Source organism: Hippopotamus amphibius, chromosome 15 (genome assembly GCF_030028045.1).
Source record: "Hippopotamus amphibius kiboko isolate mHipAmp2 chromosome 15, mHipAmp2.hap2, whole genome shotgun sequence".
NCBI lineage: Eukaryota > Metazoa > Chordata > Mammalia > Artiodactyla > Hippopotamidae > Hippopotamus > Hippopotamus amphibius.
The window spans coordinates 47,406,134-47,424,566 of record NC_080200.1 but is presented as its reverse complement, the minus strand read 5'-3'; positions in this window follow the sequence as shown (position 1 = coordinate 47,424,566).

The following is an 18,433-nucleotide window of genomic DNA, read 5'->3' as shown; positions in this document are numbered from 1 at the left end:
TTGAGCATATTAGAAAGGGTTGCCCATGTGAGGCATAAAATGAGGAAAGGAACAGTTGCCAATGTAAGTAAAGTGTGTGTGTGTGTGTGTGTGTGTGTGTAGAAGCAGATACAAAAGGGAGTAGTACAAGTGACTTAACCAGAGGTGTTGGTTTGCAAAGTTACAAGAAATAAGCATGACTCTGTTAAGAACTCATTCTGACAATTATGGAGAAGTCTTAGATGCCTAAGGGATTTAGTTTGATGACAAAGGTACTACAAAATAAAGACATTTTCTAAAATGAATTAAAGCAGTTACACAAGCTCAGAGTAGAGCAATGGAAGGTACTGGGCATAGGGGGACACTGCAGTAGAAACTGAAGCCTTCATATCTGGGCAGAGGACAGACTGCACATGATCTACAGATGCAGAAGAAAAGTCTAGGGAAAGAAGAGGCACAAGAGCAATAGGAAGACAGTTTTTCCTTTAGGACTATTATTAAATTTGTGTGGTTGGGAGAAAATTAAAGTGCAGATACTTTGAAAGCAACTTTGAGTAGATAACTAGAGAAGCAAAAAATTAGAGCACTGGTTGTAAATATGAGGGTTGTGGCCACAAAGGTGATAGTTAAAGCATAAAAGTCGATGAGCAATTTGGGAGGAATATTCAGTGAGAAGGATGGAGCTGTGAGCTTAGACTGTTCTTTGGACAATAATCTCAGAAAAAATGTCCTACACTACTCAACAGAAACTTGCTTACTAGTGAAAAATCTGTGCCATAGCAACTGCCCCCAGAGTCTGCACTAAAGAAAATAAATGGTTTAAACACTTTTACTACTTGCCTGCCATATGTTATTAATTGCACTGTCTGAGTGAGTGACTATTTGTGCAACTGCTATAAAATGAGCTAAATTTCAGGAATAAAAAATATATAGCATTCATTGAGTCAAAAGTTAAGTTGACTATTAAATGAAATATGTAGACAAGCATCCATTTTAAACTGCACTTTACCTTCTGGAGTTGAAAATATTTTTCATATTTACAGCAAAATACATTCAACTATATTTGTATTACAAAAGAACAAAACCAGAGGGGTTATAATTCAAAAATTGCAGAGTCTGGAAACTTTCTGTTTGATAAATTTCTAGAACTTGTTGATTAAGGTTGTCATAATATAGATGTGATAATATTTTTATTTTACTTTTGTTCTTATTTAGTACATAGTATTCACACCTTTTTAATGAAAACCTTAGAGAATTTACTGCTTATTAAAAAGTATTTAGTGGACTTCAACTATTAAAACTATTATCATGGCAAATTCAGGTTATGAAATAAATCTATTAACAGACAGCTTTGCAGGTTAAATCATATACAAGATAAATAAGAAAATAAGAACACATTTAACCAATTTGTTATTTCTGATGGAAATACACTAGTAACTTATCTTAATATTAATGAAAAAATGAATATTTTTGTATCATTGTAAAAAATATTTTGAAAACACTTTCATAAGTGCACGTGGAAATTCACTCTGCTGCTACGTCAAATAGGCGAATAAGAAAATGGTGAAGAATCATTTACATAATGGACAAATGTAAATTCATTCTAGTTGTAGAGAGAAGCTCCCTGCTGTTTGATTATATTATGCTTTCCTGCTGCTACATGAGCTCACACAAAACTGAAAAAAAATTAACATTGTGCAGTTATAAGTTTGAAGCAAAGGAACATCAGGGCAGTGTTCCATTGATTTCTTCACCCCTAAAATCTCAGCTCGTGAATTATCCTTGCTACAGATATTTGACACATAAAATCATTTGCTTGAAAGATAAACTATATGGAATGGCATACATGAGAATCTAGCTTTAACTGCTAACTTTAAAGAATTTAAGATAAAGGAAATTACATTTTATTGTCGTTGCTCATGATTGTTTGTTCAATGAGTTGTCACAGAATCCAATTTCCACATTACCCATTTTCCGTGTAACGAATTGATTCTTTGTTTCACTTAGGGGGAAGTGATATTTCTACCCTCTTCTTAACTTATTATAAAATGTATTTCCTAAATCACCAGTCCTATGGAGGATGAAACTTATCTGTTTCCATAATAGTACTTGCTCAGTTTTAATCAGTCATAAGTACGTGACTTGGCAATGGGTTGACAGCATGAGAAATATATTTCTAGTGATATTTATTTCCTGACACAATTATGACTCACATAAATAAAATGAAAGATAATCTTAATAAAAGCTAGGAAATAAATACAAAATAAACACAAATACAACATTCATAACCCAAAGAAGCTCAGGGATCTAGAATTGCTCTGTCAACTAATATAAATCAAATGCTAAACTCCCACTCCCCTTGTACTGTGAATGGAGAGTATACTAGTATAGTGTGAAGAGCAAGTCTACCAACTCTCACACTCTGCAACTTTCATTTATAAGTAGTTTGATCTTGGCAAGTTTTTTAATTTTTTGGTGACTCAAATTCTTCACTGAAAACAGAGGGAACAATAGTTCTTACCTTGTGTATTATAGTGATAATTAAATGTTATTCCAGGTAAAGCATTTTAGCAATACTTGAGTCAAATAGTGTGCATTAATGTTGGCAATCATTATCATTGTTTCTATTATTACAACTACCACTGTTGTTGGTGGTTTTATTATTATAAATACACTTTAAGATTTTCCAAGGGAGTTCTATTCCAGCTCAATCTGAAATCACCAAAATTGAGGCTTATTTTTTGCAGTTGCTGACGTTCTACCACTAATGTGTCCTTTGTCTTACTCCCCAATTTGTCTATAACAACTTTGATTGTGTGAAATAAACAATTAAGATTTGGGCATTAAGGAGGTGTTGGGTTGCACCCCATTAGCCTTCAAGGCCTGTACTTGTCCAACTTAAGCCCAGAGTCAGTGACAGAGACATCAATGATTTAATGGACTGAGGGGATCTTATACTTCTGAAGCAAGATCCTGGGGCAACACCCCGCCATGCGCAGCAGATGGCAGGAAGGACATGGTGTTAGTCTTCGCTCCTGTGGGGAAGAGGAGATTGCAGTTATAGGGGGAATCAAAGTCAGGTTGGCTCATTAGTTACCAGGGAAGCTAGCAGCGGGCCTGCCTCTCACTTCCCCTTTGATAAGAACAATCTCTAGCTGGGGCCTGGGGCCAGTATGTAGGAAGGTCAGTCATGTGAGCAGGGTGTAGGTGAAGCAGGCACTGGTCTAGCTGGGGATGTACAGAGAGCAAGAGAGAAGCCACCTCCAGTGAACCTGACCACACGGGAGGGAAACCATAACCAAACCCAAAACAGCAAATGACTTAACTGTGGAATTGCTGGCACCCTTATCTTCCTCAGTTTATCCATAGAACACAATAATCCCCTTGTAGTCCATCACAGCCTTTTGCAGTCACATCTTTTTTTTTTTTTTTTCTTATTCTAAGTTATCCCCCATTCTAGGCTTATCATAGACTAAAGAAAAAGTAAAAATCCCTTTAGATGAAAGTTAGTTTAATATTTTTCATTTCAGTTCAGACTGTTGCAGGTGATAAAGTGGGGCACGAGAAGATGGTCACATCCCAGATCTCAGGAGAGTCCTTGGGATGGCTGCCAAGTGTGGGTTCTTGGCTTCATGCAGGAAAGGATTCAAGAGTGAGTCACAGTAAAGTGAAAGAAGGTTTATTCAGGGAGATGCACACTCCACAGACAGAGTGTGGGCCATCATGGAAGGCAAGAGGCCCCAGGGGATGGGGTTATCAGTTTTTATAGGGGTAATTTCATAAGGTAATGAGTAGGAGAATCATTCCAACCATTTGGGGGAAGGGGCAGGGATCTCCAGGAATTGGGCCACCACCCACTTTTTGGCATTTTATCATTAGCCTCAGAACTGTCATGGTGCTGGCAGATGTGCCATTTAGCATGCTAACATATTACAATAAGCATATAATGAAGCTCAAGGTCCACTAGAAGTTGAATCTCCCACCATCTTGGTCCTAGTTTGTTCTAAACAGTTTTTGCCATGTCCTATGGCTATGTCATTCTTTTAAATGTTGTGCCCTGCCCACTTCCCTCCTGTTTCAAGATCATTTGTCATTTGTTGATTCACTTAAACAAAAACAATAAATAAATAAACTTTTTCTTTTTTTCCTCCACAAGGGTGGGTGCTGTCAGGCAGCAGGTTTTATTGTGAAAGAACACAGCACAGGAGCTGGGTGTCTGAGAGGCAGAGCCTGCCTTGCTTGCAGCAGCTCCCAATTCTTTAATCTTTGTTTTAACTCTTCAAGGTGCTTGTCTTGTTCCAAAAAACATTTTTACTCCAATGTTAAATTCTATAAGTTGTTTAAGCAATTATACTCCAATAAAGATAAAAAATAAAATAAAATAAATAAAAAAATAAAATACATCATCTAAATTGAAAAAAAATACATATGCATTTGATTATAAAAATTATTTTCCTTTAACCAAATAAATTTAACATATTTGCACAAGTCAGCCTCCACACTGTATAGAACTCTGTAAAACTGAAGTTTTTTGTTCATGTACTTTCTTAGCAGCAATTGGTTTCTTTGAGATACAAGCAGTTCATGATGGGCATCTCAGGCTTCATGATAACTGGCTGCCCTGCATCAAAGCGCTTCATCTCTACCAAGGCAAGGTATCAAAAAGAAGTTATGTCTCAGAAGGAAAATTATAGGTAGGAACTATTATAGCTTTGCTTCAAAATTCCAAAGCTCCATTCTATTAATCTTTTATACCAGCTTGCAAAATGTTCCATACAACATTTGTTTTCTGCCATAGACAAAGCAAAATAGCAGCAGAATAGCTTTCTTGTCAGGTGGACATTTTGCAGAAACTTATTCTTAGTCTCACTCAAAACTTGCCACTTTATGGGATACTTAGTAAATGGGCAAGAATAATAAAGCAAAGTGAGATATATGTGGCATCCCAAATCTAAAGAGTCCCATAGAATTTAAAACTTTTCTTAATAGTAGAGGGGCAAGATGAAGCAATTTATCTCTCATCTTGGAAGGGATATTTCAACACACCTATGAAGTGGAACCCCTAGAAATGTCACCAAAGTGGCAAGTTCCTGAATTTTGTGAGTCGCATTTCCCAAACTCTAACATGCATATCTTACCAAAGTCTCTAGAGTAGCTCCTGATTCTTGTTCATCAGATGTGAAATCATCACATTATAAATGTAATGGATAAACATGACATCCTTTTGAATTGAGAGGTGTCTCAGATCATCACAAACTAGACTATGACAGAAAGCTTAACAGTTGATATAACTCTCAGCTAGAATACTACAATTGTATTTCTGGCTCTGCCTGCTGAAAGCAAACTACTTCTTATATTCTTTGCTCAAAAGTTTAGAGGAAAAAAGCATTTTCTACATCTATCATTGCCTATCAGTTGATACAGGATATAATGATTTGCTTCAGCAATGAAACTACATCAAGATTAGCAGGTGCAACTGGAGTCACTGCATGGTTACATTTTCAATAATCTCTTTCATAATAGTTACTTACATCTGTCCTCTGCACAAACAAAATAGATAAGTTGAAGTAGCTGTGGTAGAAATCAACCCCAGAATCTTTTAAGGGCTTGATGGTGGCATTAATCTCTGAAATCCCTCTTGGGATGTGGTGTTGTTTCTGGTTTTATATTTTATATGTAAAGGAAGAACTAGGGGTTTCCACTTTGCTTTCCCTACGATAGCAATGCTCTTTCCATGGGTTAAAGAACTAAGTCCATTGCTGATAATGTGTTACCAAGTTATGTATTTTGGAACTTAGAAACTAGTCACAGTGTGGGTTTAGGTGCCCACTGGGTCTACTATGAGATGGACACACTCCACTGATTATCTGACCTTCACAAACCTCTGTTCTGACTAGTGCATTACAGTGCTGTTTTTATCTCCAGGTGTCAGTGAGAAGTCAGAGTCAGTGTTGAATGTCCTTCAAAAGTCTGATGACTTCACCTTCACCAGTTTATACTAACCATGGTAAATATTTTCAGGTCTTTGAGGGAAAGCTAGGAGAAATATTAACAATATCCGTTTTTGCCTGTATAGCTAGGTCTTTCCTCAAGAGGACTCAGTCTTCTTTTCATTAAAATGACTCTGGTTACTATAAATTGGTTGAGGGATGTCTGTGACTGTATTGTGGTTTAAAACAGATTACAGGGAGCCGAGCAGCGGAGCTGTGAGGAGGGAGCGGCGGCGCGAGAACGGCGGGGAGGGACAGGTAGCGAGCCCTCGCCCGCGCTGATCGGGATTGCTGGGCCGCCCGCATTGCCTGGTGGTCCGGACGTGGCGGCGGTGGCATCGCGGACGGCCTGTGAGGGATGCGCCGCCCACTGCCCCGCGCCGCCTGACCGCCCCCGCCTCGACTCGCGGTGCGCCACAGCCGGGCCCGGCCGTCCCCGCCGCGCTGTCGCCCGGCCGCCGCGCCCGCGGGGCCGCGCCCGGGCCGGCCATGTGGACCCCCACGGAGGAAGAGAAATACGGCGTAGTGATATGCAGTTTTCAAGGATCTGTCCCTCAAGGATTGGTCTTAGAAATAGGAGAAACAGTCCAGATTCTTGAAAAATGTGAAGGGGCAAAGAAAGTTGGCAAAGCTTTGGAAGAGTGGAAATTATGACCTAACAGACCCAAGACATCTGAATCCCGAGCATGTGGTAGGAATATCTGGGGACCACCCTTACTTACACAGCAGATCCTTAAAAGGCATAGGAACTTATAGCACTAGACTTCCTCGGTGGTGCAGTGGCTAAGAATCTGCCTGCCAATGCATGGGACACAGGTTTGATCCCTGCCCCAGGAAGATACCACATGCCGCGGAGCAACTAAGCCTGTGTGCCACAACTATTGAGCCTGTGCTCTAGAGCCCATGAACCACAACTATTGAGCCCATGTGCCACAACTACTGAAGCCCATGCACCTAGAGCCTGTGCTCTGCGACAAGAGAGACCATCACAATGAGGAGCCCACGCACCACAATGAAGAGTTGCCCCCAGTTGCCGCAACTAGAGAAAGCCCATGTGCAGCAACAAAGACCCAACACAGCCAATAAAATAAATAAATAAATTAAAAAAAAAAAAAAAAAAAAAACAGATTACATTTCATACATTTGGGAATTTTTACTTTTACAAATTTAACAGACCACTCATCTATTTTAGTTCTAGGTACATGATGATGAACTACTCAACACCAAAATCTTTGCAGCATAGACAATTCTGATTCCTGCTTCAGCCCTGCTCTGCAGGGGAGTTACCATCACTATTTTGTCTCTGGAGGTTAAGTGCCTCTACTACCATCTGCCACCCGGGAATTCCACTATCCGCATTGAATTCTGGGAGCCCGGTTCCATGACAGTAGTTTCTGCTTATATCTCTGGCCAGTAGAAAGTAATCACAGAGGAGCTCATTAAGGATATTGGGGGCTCTCCATGAATATATTTCTTCTAGAGTTAATGAAGGGAGTGTATTCTGGGCCACTTGAAGGGTACTTTAGGAAATAAACAAACTGACATCATAAATTCATTCTATCATTCCAATGTCACTAAGACTTTGGTTATATCCTTCAACAATATGATAGAATTTCTAGCATTTAATTTAATTAAATGCAAGCCCTTTTTGGTCCCAGATTTCAGTCAATTGGAAAACAAAATATTAAAGCTACTCTTATCTTCTTGATTTAGCATATTGAATCCAGAATCTCAGCTGAGATCTTATCCACATACTCAGCCTGAAACAAATTTGCATTTCTTCTACCTTAACCTAACAAATTTAGGATTATTTCTCACTTGTTTACCTAGGTTTTTGTAAATGAAGAATGTTAAAATCATTTGTTAAAACTTTTTGGTATGTATAATACTTTTTATCACACTGTGTGCATTACCTTTTGGGCCCTGTTAGAACTTGACTCTGGTTGTAAATCTAAGAGCATTAAGAATTGTTGGAGATAGGATATGGAGAGGGTTAGCAGTCTCTTCTTGCAAGGGGACTGTCTCAGTGGGGAGGAAATTACAGTTTCTTTAAGTGAGAGGAAACTAACCTCCTCACACAGAGGTTGAAGAGATAATTCAAAAACAAAACAAAACAAAATAAAAAAAAACAGGCGGTTTAGCAGAGTTTAAATGCTTAACTTTGCAATCGTATTTGGAATCTTTCTATATACATCTACCCTAATATTTAGGACCCAAATCCTCCCCAACTAATGCCCCAAATTTACCATAAAAAGCCTTGCAAGCGGGCTTCCTAGGTGGCGCAGTGGTTAAGAATCCGCCTGCCAATGCAGGGGACACAGGTTCGATCCCTGCTCCAGGACGATCCCACATGCCACGGAGCAACTAAGCCCGTGTGCCAAAAAAACAAACAAACAAAAAAAAACAAAATAAAAAGCCTTGCAAGCTTGAGAATTAAATTCTGCAACCTTATAATTTAGGTATGATTTTTATAAATTTAAGCACTATGCCTATAGAAGATGAGATTTATGAGATTTTCTTTTATGGTGGTCATAGAAGCTTTCAGTTCTCTTATAAGAGATTTGGGCAGGAAAATTTGTGCTGTGAACTAATCTTTATTTTTTTTTTCTCAAAATTTTGCAGCCCAATTGGAAGCCATAAAAACAAAGAAACAAAAACAAACAAAAAAACTTTCCTAGTATAAAAATAATGTGTCAGCTACATAGTTCTGCCTTCCAAATGTCCTGCAAAATGCTTCATTTGGCCCATGGAAGAGAATTCTGGAAAAAGACAATGTCAGCCTAGCTGAATTGGCATAGTAGAAATCCACTACACAGTGGTCCATCTAGAAATATTATTTTATTGGGGATAATTTTTGTGGATGAGGATAGTGGCTTCAGGACTATTTGATTTGTTACTATAAGGAAAGGATTGTTCAAGTTTTCAACTTCTTCTTGTGTCAATTTTTGTAGGTTATGTATTTCTAGAAATTAAAAAAAAAAAAATTTTAACCTCAATTTTATTTGCTGACCTAGAGCACTGGTTCTTAAATAAGGGCTAATATGCTCTCAAAGGGACATTTGGTGGTGTCTGAAAACATTTTTTTTCCTGTCACAACAAGATTTTTTTCTATTTTTTCTATTTTTTTTCTATGTTTTCTATTTTTGACATTTAGTAGGTAGAAACCAGGTTGCTGCTAACTCTCCTGCAATATAGGGATGGCCTTCTCATCAACCAAACTTTATTTGATCCAAAATGTTAATAGTGCCAAGGTTGAGAAACCTTGGTCTAAAGCATTTTGTGATATATTTCAACATAATTTTTAAAATCTACTGCATATTTTGTATGTTACCTCTGTGGCTTTCTTAATTTACTTAAATCTTGGCCTAACAATGTTTACCATTTTGACAATCTTTCAAACGTATATAACATTTTTGTTGTTATTAGCAGCCAAATCTATCCTAAAACCTACCCAGCATTTTCTTGTAAATTGTATCATTTCTTTGTAGTAGTATCTCTGTAATATGTCACATCTAGTTGAGAGAGGAAGTGAATGATACATTAATGGGAAGCTGAGGAAGAATGTAATCCAAAGAACAGCAGTCTTTATCAAAATTTGAGATTCACAGGTGACATCTTGATTGTGCTTAATTAATATGTCATTCTTACTTGGACAATAGTAGTAGACAGTTAAAAAAGAAAAGGAAAAACATTGATATTTCCTTATAAAATATAAATTTTCTCACATATTTATTAGGTGGAATTCACAATTAATAAATCTTTATTTCTTTTTCCCCTAATGAGAAGAGAAATCTTGTTCTTAAATAGTCTAGTTGTTAGTTAAAAGAAATGAAAATACTCCAAGTGAAAAATAGGATATGGAAGACAAATGCTGACAAACAGTTCTGAAGATTCAAGTGATAAATGCATTAATCTGGAGACTACCAAGATTTACTTATAGATTCTAAAATTTTATATATAAAGTCCATAAATTTTGAAATTTATATATAAAATTATAGATACATAAAATTATACATATTTTAAATAGTTCTGAATAAAAAACACCTATCCATTGCATATACATTTTAATTTTCTTTGATTTTCAGGGCAAATAACCAAAATTATATCTGACACATTGTATCTTTATGTTAATAAATGGTTAAAAGATTCAGGTATCGATGCATTTAACAGTAGTTCTACAACTTTGGTGTGCATTATACTTATCTGAGTAAGGTTGGTGAAAATGCAAATATCTGATCCCTCTTTAGAGCTGCTTTATCTATCTATCCATCCACACACTCCTTAGGGACAAATAAGGTTTGAGAGATGTGAGTAACTGTGTTTTAACCTAAATACCAAACTAGAGAGAAACCATATATATAAATATTCTGTGATAAGTTGGTGCTTAATGCATGATAGCAAAATTCAATCACAGGAAAAATATTTATTAAGCACCTAAAATTTGAAAAGTAACATTGCTCTTTTTTGGAGCAATATATATGCAGAACAAACAGATAAAATATTGTGTACTCACTTGTGTTGGTCAGGCTTAGCTAAGTTATGCTTCAGTTATATACCGCAAAGTTTTAGGGACACACACAAAAAAGGAAATAAAAATGAAGCATTTCCTATTAGTGTGATATGTCCATGATGGTTTGTCTGTAGATGTGCTTCTCATTTTAATTATAAGAACCTGAGCTATATGACTAGTCCCAATTAAATATATTTCTGTTTTTGTGGGAAATGGAAAAGATAAAATGATGGAACCATCAAATATTCATTGGAAGTGCTTCATCCCCCTTCTGTTCATATTTTATTGGTCAAATTCAACATAAGTGCAACAGTCAAGCCTGGAGTTACTGGGATAGGAATGTAAGTCTTATAATGAAAAGACAACAAATATTTTGAAAACTAATATAATCATAAAATTGTAGGATTTTACAATCATAAAATTGCACAATACTGACTTGAAGAAATTTTAAACATGATTTTTTGAAATATGTTATCTAAAATTTATTTTCAAATATTCTAGCAGAAATTCAATTAAAATTGTAGATAAGTCTATTAGTGAATTTTAATCAACATGCCAAATGTATTACTTTTAAGTGTCCTGTTCAAGAATGAATGCTGAATGTGAGTGTAGGGTGAGGGATAGGGAGGCAGAGAGGAAAAGGGTCAAGTTGTATCTACACTCCAGAAATTCTAGATTCTCTAGATTAACATTAGAGATTTATTAATCAGAATAAAATTGTACAAGAAATACTTTTTTTATTTGTTTTAATAAACAATGTTCAAGATATATTGACTTTTTAGAAATATTACAAGAGTATCTCTGACTTCGAAAAACCCAGTATAATGCATACTTTTGAATGGTTTTTATTGTCCTAGCACTTAGAGTCAGAGGACTTTGTCACTTGAATCTCCCTAGAAATTAATTTCATCTTGCCCTAAAATAATTTTCCTTCTGTCAGAAACAAACCCTGCATGAGTTATATGAAGGTGGATAAAGGCTAGCAAGCTAGGAATTTACTGAATCTTTAAGAACAGATTGCATGAGTTTTTGTGTCTTTTTACTCATGAATATAGGCATGTGTCGTGGTGGTTTTTTTTTTTTTTTTTCTGTTACTTGCTTTAATTTTAGCATCCACCTGGTAATGTTTAGGGGAGAGAGGAAATCTACAGCTCTCATCCAACTATATCAGTGGTACCATCTACCACAAAGAACCTTGTTATTTGGTGTGGTTCAGATCAGTGTGCACTAAGAAGGAAGGTGGGGCTTGGAAAGACATGCCAAAAGACAATTACAATATGAGGTAAAATGGTATAAATATATTGAAAGAAAGAGGATATATTAGTTCATAGTTTCCTACTATAAAAGCAATGGAAATAAATGATTACTACCTGGGAGATGCATTTTAAACTGGGCCTTGAAAGTTGTTTCATGATTGGAGACAGCCAGGTGGGTCAGAGCAGTGTGAAGGAACAGATAATAAAAATTTATGAGAGTACCAGAGTGTTCTCTTTGTGGTAGATTTCACAGATCCAAGCCTCCAATTATTTTTTTTAGTAGAGTTATAGTTAGTTTAAAGCACACATATTCAGCAGTAAAACTTCAGATAGTGATATCATAGACAGATATCTACATTTTAACTTATGAGTTTACATGTTAATTTTCGTTAAAGTTCTGATGAAACCAACTCATGATATTCGCTGTTGTTCTTTTAATTAGCATGAATTGGTGTTAGTGTTAGAAACGAGGTAAAACCTTTCAAGAACTTACAGAAAAGTAAAAAATTCAAATATTTACTCCAAAACCTTAAACTTTCAGGTAATTGCACTGTTCTTACCTTAGGATAGATCATAAATAAATACTTTAAAATTTTCCTTTAATCAGGAAGACTAATTCTTGAAGAAAAATGCTGTTCCCATTTTCTCTTTAATTTTATTTTTTTAACTTCCTTCCTTCCTTCTTTCCTTCCTTCCTTCTTTCCTTCCTCTCTCTCTCCTCTCTCTCTCTTTCTGTCCCCTGCCTCCACAGTTTGCTATGAACAGGAAACAGAAAACATGACAGATGGAATGTCATTTCTGAGGAATCTAAGAAAAAAATCATATTAATGATTAATGGGGTTTTTGAATGGCCTGGAAAACAGCTCCGAACTTAGACATTTTTTTGTTTTATCTAGAAACTTTATTGGAGTGTGGGCTGGATGTGAGGGATTCTTCACAATTATTTTGACGGTAATTAAATGCCCTTAATAGAGTGATAGATTTTATTTAGAAATTCAGTGTCACCATCCAGGAATAGGACGACCAACCAAGGACACCATCCAAGACAGGAAAGACATAATTAATTAAATCCCATCTATAGAGCATCTTTGAAGACTTTTGGCCCTTTGAAATCTACAGAGACCCATGAAATAATCAACCACATGTCCAAGGGCAACTTTTTTTCCCTCTAGAATTTTTTCTTGATTTTTTTCTGAGAATATTTTTGTATTTTTAGTATATGTATTAGGTCGTACCATTCTTCTTTTCAAACACTGCAGTGAATTCCCATTGGAGTTAGAACCCTCTTAATTCTCAAAGAGATTAAATTTTAAACACACCTTCCAAGGCCCAATCCTACCTGGTTTACTTCTCTGTACTCACTTTCATTTCCCCTTTTCCCATGGTCATTGGTCTTTTTACTATTCCACTTAAAAGATATGTTTTCTCTTTCCTTCTGATGGAATATTCTGCCACCAGACCTTCCTGAGGCTGACTCCTTCATGTATGTATCTGCTTCAAGTATGTCTTTCTTTCTTCTCTTTTTCTTTTTTTCTTTCTTTTTCTTTCTCTTTCTTTCTTTCTTTCTTTCTTTCTTTCTTTCTTTCTTTCTTTCTTTCTCTTTCTTTCTAAGTGTGGTAAAGACACAACATGAGATCTACCCACTTAACAACTTATATTGTGACAATTTTTTAAGTTCACAATACAGTATTGCTAACTATAGGCAATATGATGTACAACAGGTCTCCAGAACTTATTCATCTTGCATAAATTAAACTATTCAGGCTTAAAAGAGAAGGAAATTTTGCCATATGTGATAGCATGAATGAACCTGGAGGACATTATGGTAAATGAGATAAGCTGGTCATAGAAGGACAAATATTGCATGATTCTACTTACATAAGGTACCTAAAACAGGCAAACTCATAGAAGTATAGGGTATAATTGTGGTTGCTGAAGGCCAGGGGAAAAAGGAAATAGAGAATTGTCATTTAACAAGTTTTTCTTGACCATGGAACTGCTGTTCCTTTATCACTCTCAGGAATATGTGCTATTTTATTTCTTTCTTAGCATTTACGCCAATCTAAAATAATTCTGTTCATTTTATTTCTGCACATTTTTCATAATCTGTTTCCATGAGCCACAGAATACAAAATTTAAAAATGCTTTTGAATTCCAGATATTTGAGAATTTATATTTTTATAATTGTTATTCAAAGTAGAATTTGCACCTGATTGTTTATGTTATAAAGTCAAAATCAATTTATAGTGAAAGCAATAATCCCCTACTTCACCATTCCCAGCAAGTAGCCCAATTTCCTAGCGGCAAATGCTCTTAATAGTTTCTATTTTTACTTCTTCCTTCTTCTAGTGGTTACTTAAACAATGCTCTGTATTTTGAAAAGTGAAAACTTGATAGCACTAAGGTGAACCATGTGATTTTTGAAAAACTTAGTGAGGACTGTAACTAAATTTTTAAAATATGAAGGGAAAATAAAATGTTATACTAGGTACTTTATTATGTATATTTCCCTTACCAACTCAATGTAAATTTTATTTATAATGCTTTTTTTTTCAAAGTAATAAAGGAAAATTTAATACCACGTAGCAAATATTTAAGCAGGTGATGAAATATTATCAGACTTTATCTCTAACATCCCAGTAAATCATGTTATGTGTCAAGAAAAGTAGCACTTAGGTGGAGATAAATTGGATTTAAAGCAATAAATCCAATCAACAAAGGATTCTTATGATAGATTGAAATGTCAAAACCTAATATGATGCATTAAAGAGACTAGTTTTGCAACTATAACAAAATTATCTCCTTCTAAAGTGTTTAGGATTTTTTGAGATTTTACTCCAGCAACTAATTTAATACCTTTTTGATGATTAAGAGTGAAGAAATGAAAAAGTGACACCCTGTATTTTGAGAATGTTGCAAAACAATGTCATTATACATATAACATATTAATGTCAAATGATGTATACTATAGTAGTGATGAATATACCTTAAGAACACCTATATTCATAGCTACTATGTTTCCATTCTTTATTTTTAGGGAGAAGAACTTTTTTGTGTTTATTCCTGTTACAAATTTGTGAATAAATTGTGGGACTTTATAGCTAGAATTAAGTGTCTCAGTCAGTAGTTTGATACTCCAATCACATTAATTTAGTATTAGAAGGAGCATAAAACATTGAGAATGCAGAAGTAAAATATTAATCCTTGTTTTAATTCTCAATTAAGTGACTTTTCAATCTAGATACTTTTCTATTCTTTAGCTAGGAAGAATGGAACTTTTATTAATACAATAAATATGCATGTGATTTTGCTCACAATTATTGTTTACAAACATAGGTCATGACACAATAGAAATTTATTTTAAATAATTTTATTTAAAAAAAAGTTATTGGTTACTTCCAGTAGCATGATTCATGTTTCAAATTAGAGCAAAACACACTGAGCTCTTTAACTTCAAGAATTTTAAGAATGTGTAAATGACAGATTCATATTTATTTCAGAATATCAGAATATCAATTCAGATTTGTAAAGAAAGAGCAAAAAAGATCTTTCAAATTCCAAATTTTCAATGTTACTCAAGACCATTTTCAAAAGAGAGTTTGTTAGTTTTTATAGATTATGTTTTAGTAGGAATTCCAGTTCTAATTTTAGATTTATTTGCATATTTCTTTGTTATTCAACAAATAATTATTAGCTATATCCTGCTATTTGGTCAGTGATTTCCTAAGTACCTACTATTTGTCAATCACTGTTCTAGATAATGGAATTACGGTGATTAAAAAGAAAAAAAAATTATTGCTCTCATTGAGCTCACAATTCTGGGAGAAAATAAGAAATATAATATTAAAGGTAAGTAACTATATACAAATCATAATAAGCACTTAGCAGAAGATTAAACAGATATTATAAAGATCCAGTTATTAACAAAATAAGCAGATCCCTTTAGATAAATTTATTATATTTTCCTGTTTTTGAGTTTTTAAAATTCTTTTTATATTTTAAAATTTACTTCATGAAAATTAAGGTTAAGCTTATGAAAGCACATGCCAATAAAATGAGCTTATTAAGATTTTTTAAAGAACAAAGGTGCAAATATGTTTGTTGATCAAAGTTAGTTTATATGTGTCCGGTTATATTTTTGGAAAGGAAGATTAAGAATTTTATGTGATATATGTGCAAAAGATAATGAAAGAGAGAGAGAGAAAGAGACAGAGATTGATTTAGAAGGGCTGAGGTATAAAAGCTCCCAGCAATAGTACAGGAATATCTCACTCAAGTAAGTTGACAGACGTTTGTACCCTGTTCATGTCACTTTAATAGACTTCATCACATAGAATTAGTGAATAATGTATAAGGTGAATATAAATGTGTAATAAAAAAGTATAATGTATTTTTGGATTTGATTTGTTCCCAATATTCTTTAAGATAAATGAGATAGACGTTAAGCAATTGCAGAGAAAATTAAAACACTGTGAAAATATATTTTTAAAAATAAACCGCCTTAAGAAAATAATACAACTAAATCCATGAAGTATAATTTTTTGCAAAAGCCCACTCAAACAGACAATAAGAATATATAGTTAAGGAGAATTAAAGATGGCGGCGAAGTAGAGAGACGTGGAGTGCATCCCTCCCCACAGATGCATTGGGAATGCACGGAAGGACGCAGCAATTCTCACAGAGAAACAGCTGAACACCAGCAGACGGCCTTGGACACCGGATGGGACTGCGGGGAGCCCGACATAGCCGGTAGGGAGGCATCTACGAGGGCTCAAAGAGGGTGAAGCGGCGGAGCTGTGGCAGACGGGAGGGAGTGAGAAACATTCGGAGGGTCCGCAGCGCAGCTCAGCGTTCCCGGACCAAGACATCGATCCGCGGCTGAACGGAGGGTCCAGGAGCGGGAGTGTGGGAGCAGGAGAGCTGGTTCAGTGTGGGAAACATTGTTGCCGGTAGGGTGACGGACCGAGAGGACAGGAGGGAGGAGGCCCGCGGAGAGGAGTGCCCGTTCCTGAGAGCTGCCCGGCCATGATGGCGGCTGGAGGCTACAGGCTCACTGGCGGCTGGGAGGAGCCACGCGCATAGCCTTTCTCTCTCTTTCCGCGCCTCTGCAACAGGCAGTGGAGAGACGCCCTGCGGGCCACCTAAGGCGCTCAGGGATAACAAGTACCCTCAGGCACTCGGGTGGGGCTAGATTAAAACCCCTTGCAAGGCCAGCAGCAGGGAGGCTGCCGAGAGAGAAAAAAAAAAAAAAAAAAAGAAAAGAAAAAAAACCCCCGAGAGAGGCCCAACTCTAAGACTTTCTGTTTACGCCTGAGCCACCGGCGCCCTCTGCAACAGGCACCTCCAAGCCTGACTGAGACATCAGTGCGCCACTGCTTACTGCCTCCCAGGAGAAGGAGCCACTGTTGTACCGTCTCCCTCCCCACACACCAAGGCTTACAGACAAACAATAAAGGAACCTCTGCTGGTCACAGAATAACGCAAAAAAACCCAAGGACAAGCAACCCCAAAAGTTTGGACAACCATGAGGAAACAAAGAAACACCATGCAGGCAAAGGAGCAAGAAAAAAACCCACAAGACCAAATAAATGAGGAGGAAATAGGAAAAATGCCTGAAAAGGAATTTAGAGTAATGATAGTAAAAATGATACAAAATCTCGATAACAAAATAGAGAAAGTACAAGAAACAGTTCATAAGAACTCAGAAAAACAAACAGCAATGGATAACAAAATAACTGAAATTAAAAATACTCTAGATGCTATAACCAGCAGAATGACTGAGGCAGAAGAACGAATAAGTGAATTGGAAGATAAAATGGGGGAAATAACTGCCACAGAGCAGGAAAAAGAAAAAATAATAAAAAGATTAAAAGACAGTCTCAGAGACGTCACTGATAACATTAAGCGTACCAACATTCGAATTATAGGCATCCCAGAAGAAGAAGAAAACAAGAAAGGGTCTGAGAAAATATTTGAAGAGGTTATAGTGGAAAACTTCCCCAACATGGGAAAGGAAATAATTCACCAAGTCCAAGAAGCACAGAGAGTCCCATACAGAATAAACCCAAGGAGAAATACACCGAGACACATATTAATCAAACTAACGACAATTAAACACAAAGAAAAACTATTAAAAGCAGCAAGAGAAAAGCAACAAACAACATATAAGGGAAAACCCATCAGGATAACAGCTGACCTTTCCACAGAAACTCTGCAGGCCAGAAGGGAATGGCAGGATATCCTGAAAGTCCTGAAAGAGAGAAACCTACAGCCAAGAATACTCTACCCAGCAAGAATCTCATTCAGATTTGAGGGAGAAATCAAAAGCTTTCCAGACAAGCAAAAGTTAAGAGAATTCAGCACCACCAAACCAGCCTTACAACAAGTGCTAAAGGAACTTCTCTAAGTAGGAAACACAAGAAAAGGAAAACACCTACAAATACAAACTCAAAACAATTAAGAAAATGGTAATTGGAACACACATGTCAATAATCACTTTAAATGTAAATGGACTAAATGCTCCAACCAAAAGACACAGACTGGCTGAATGGATACAAAAAGAAGACCCTTCTATATGCTGCCTACAAGAAACCCACTTCAGACCAAGGGATACATATAGACTGAAAGTGAAGGGATGGAAAAAGATATTCCATGCAAATGGAAGTCAAAAGAAAGCTGGAGTAGCAATACTCATATCA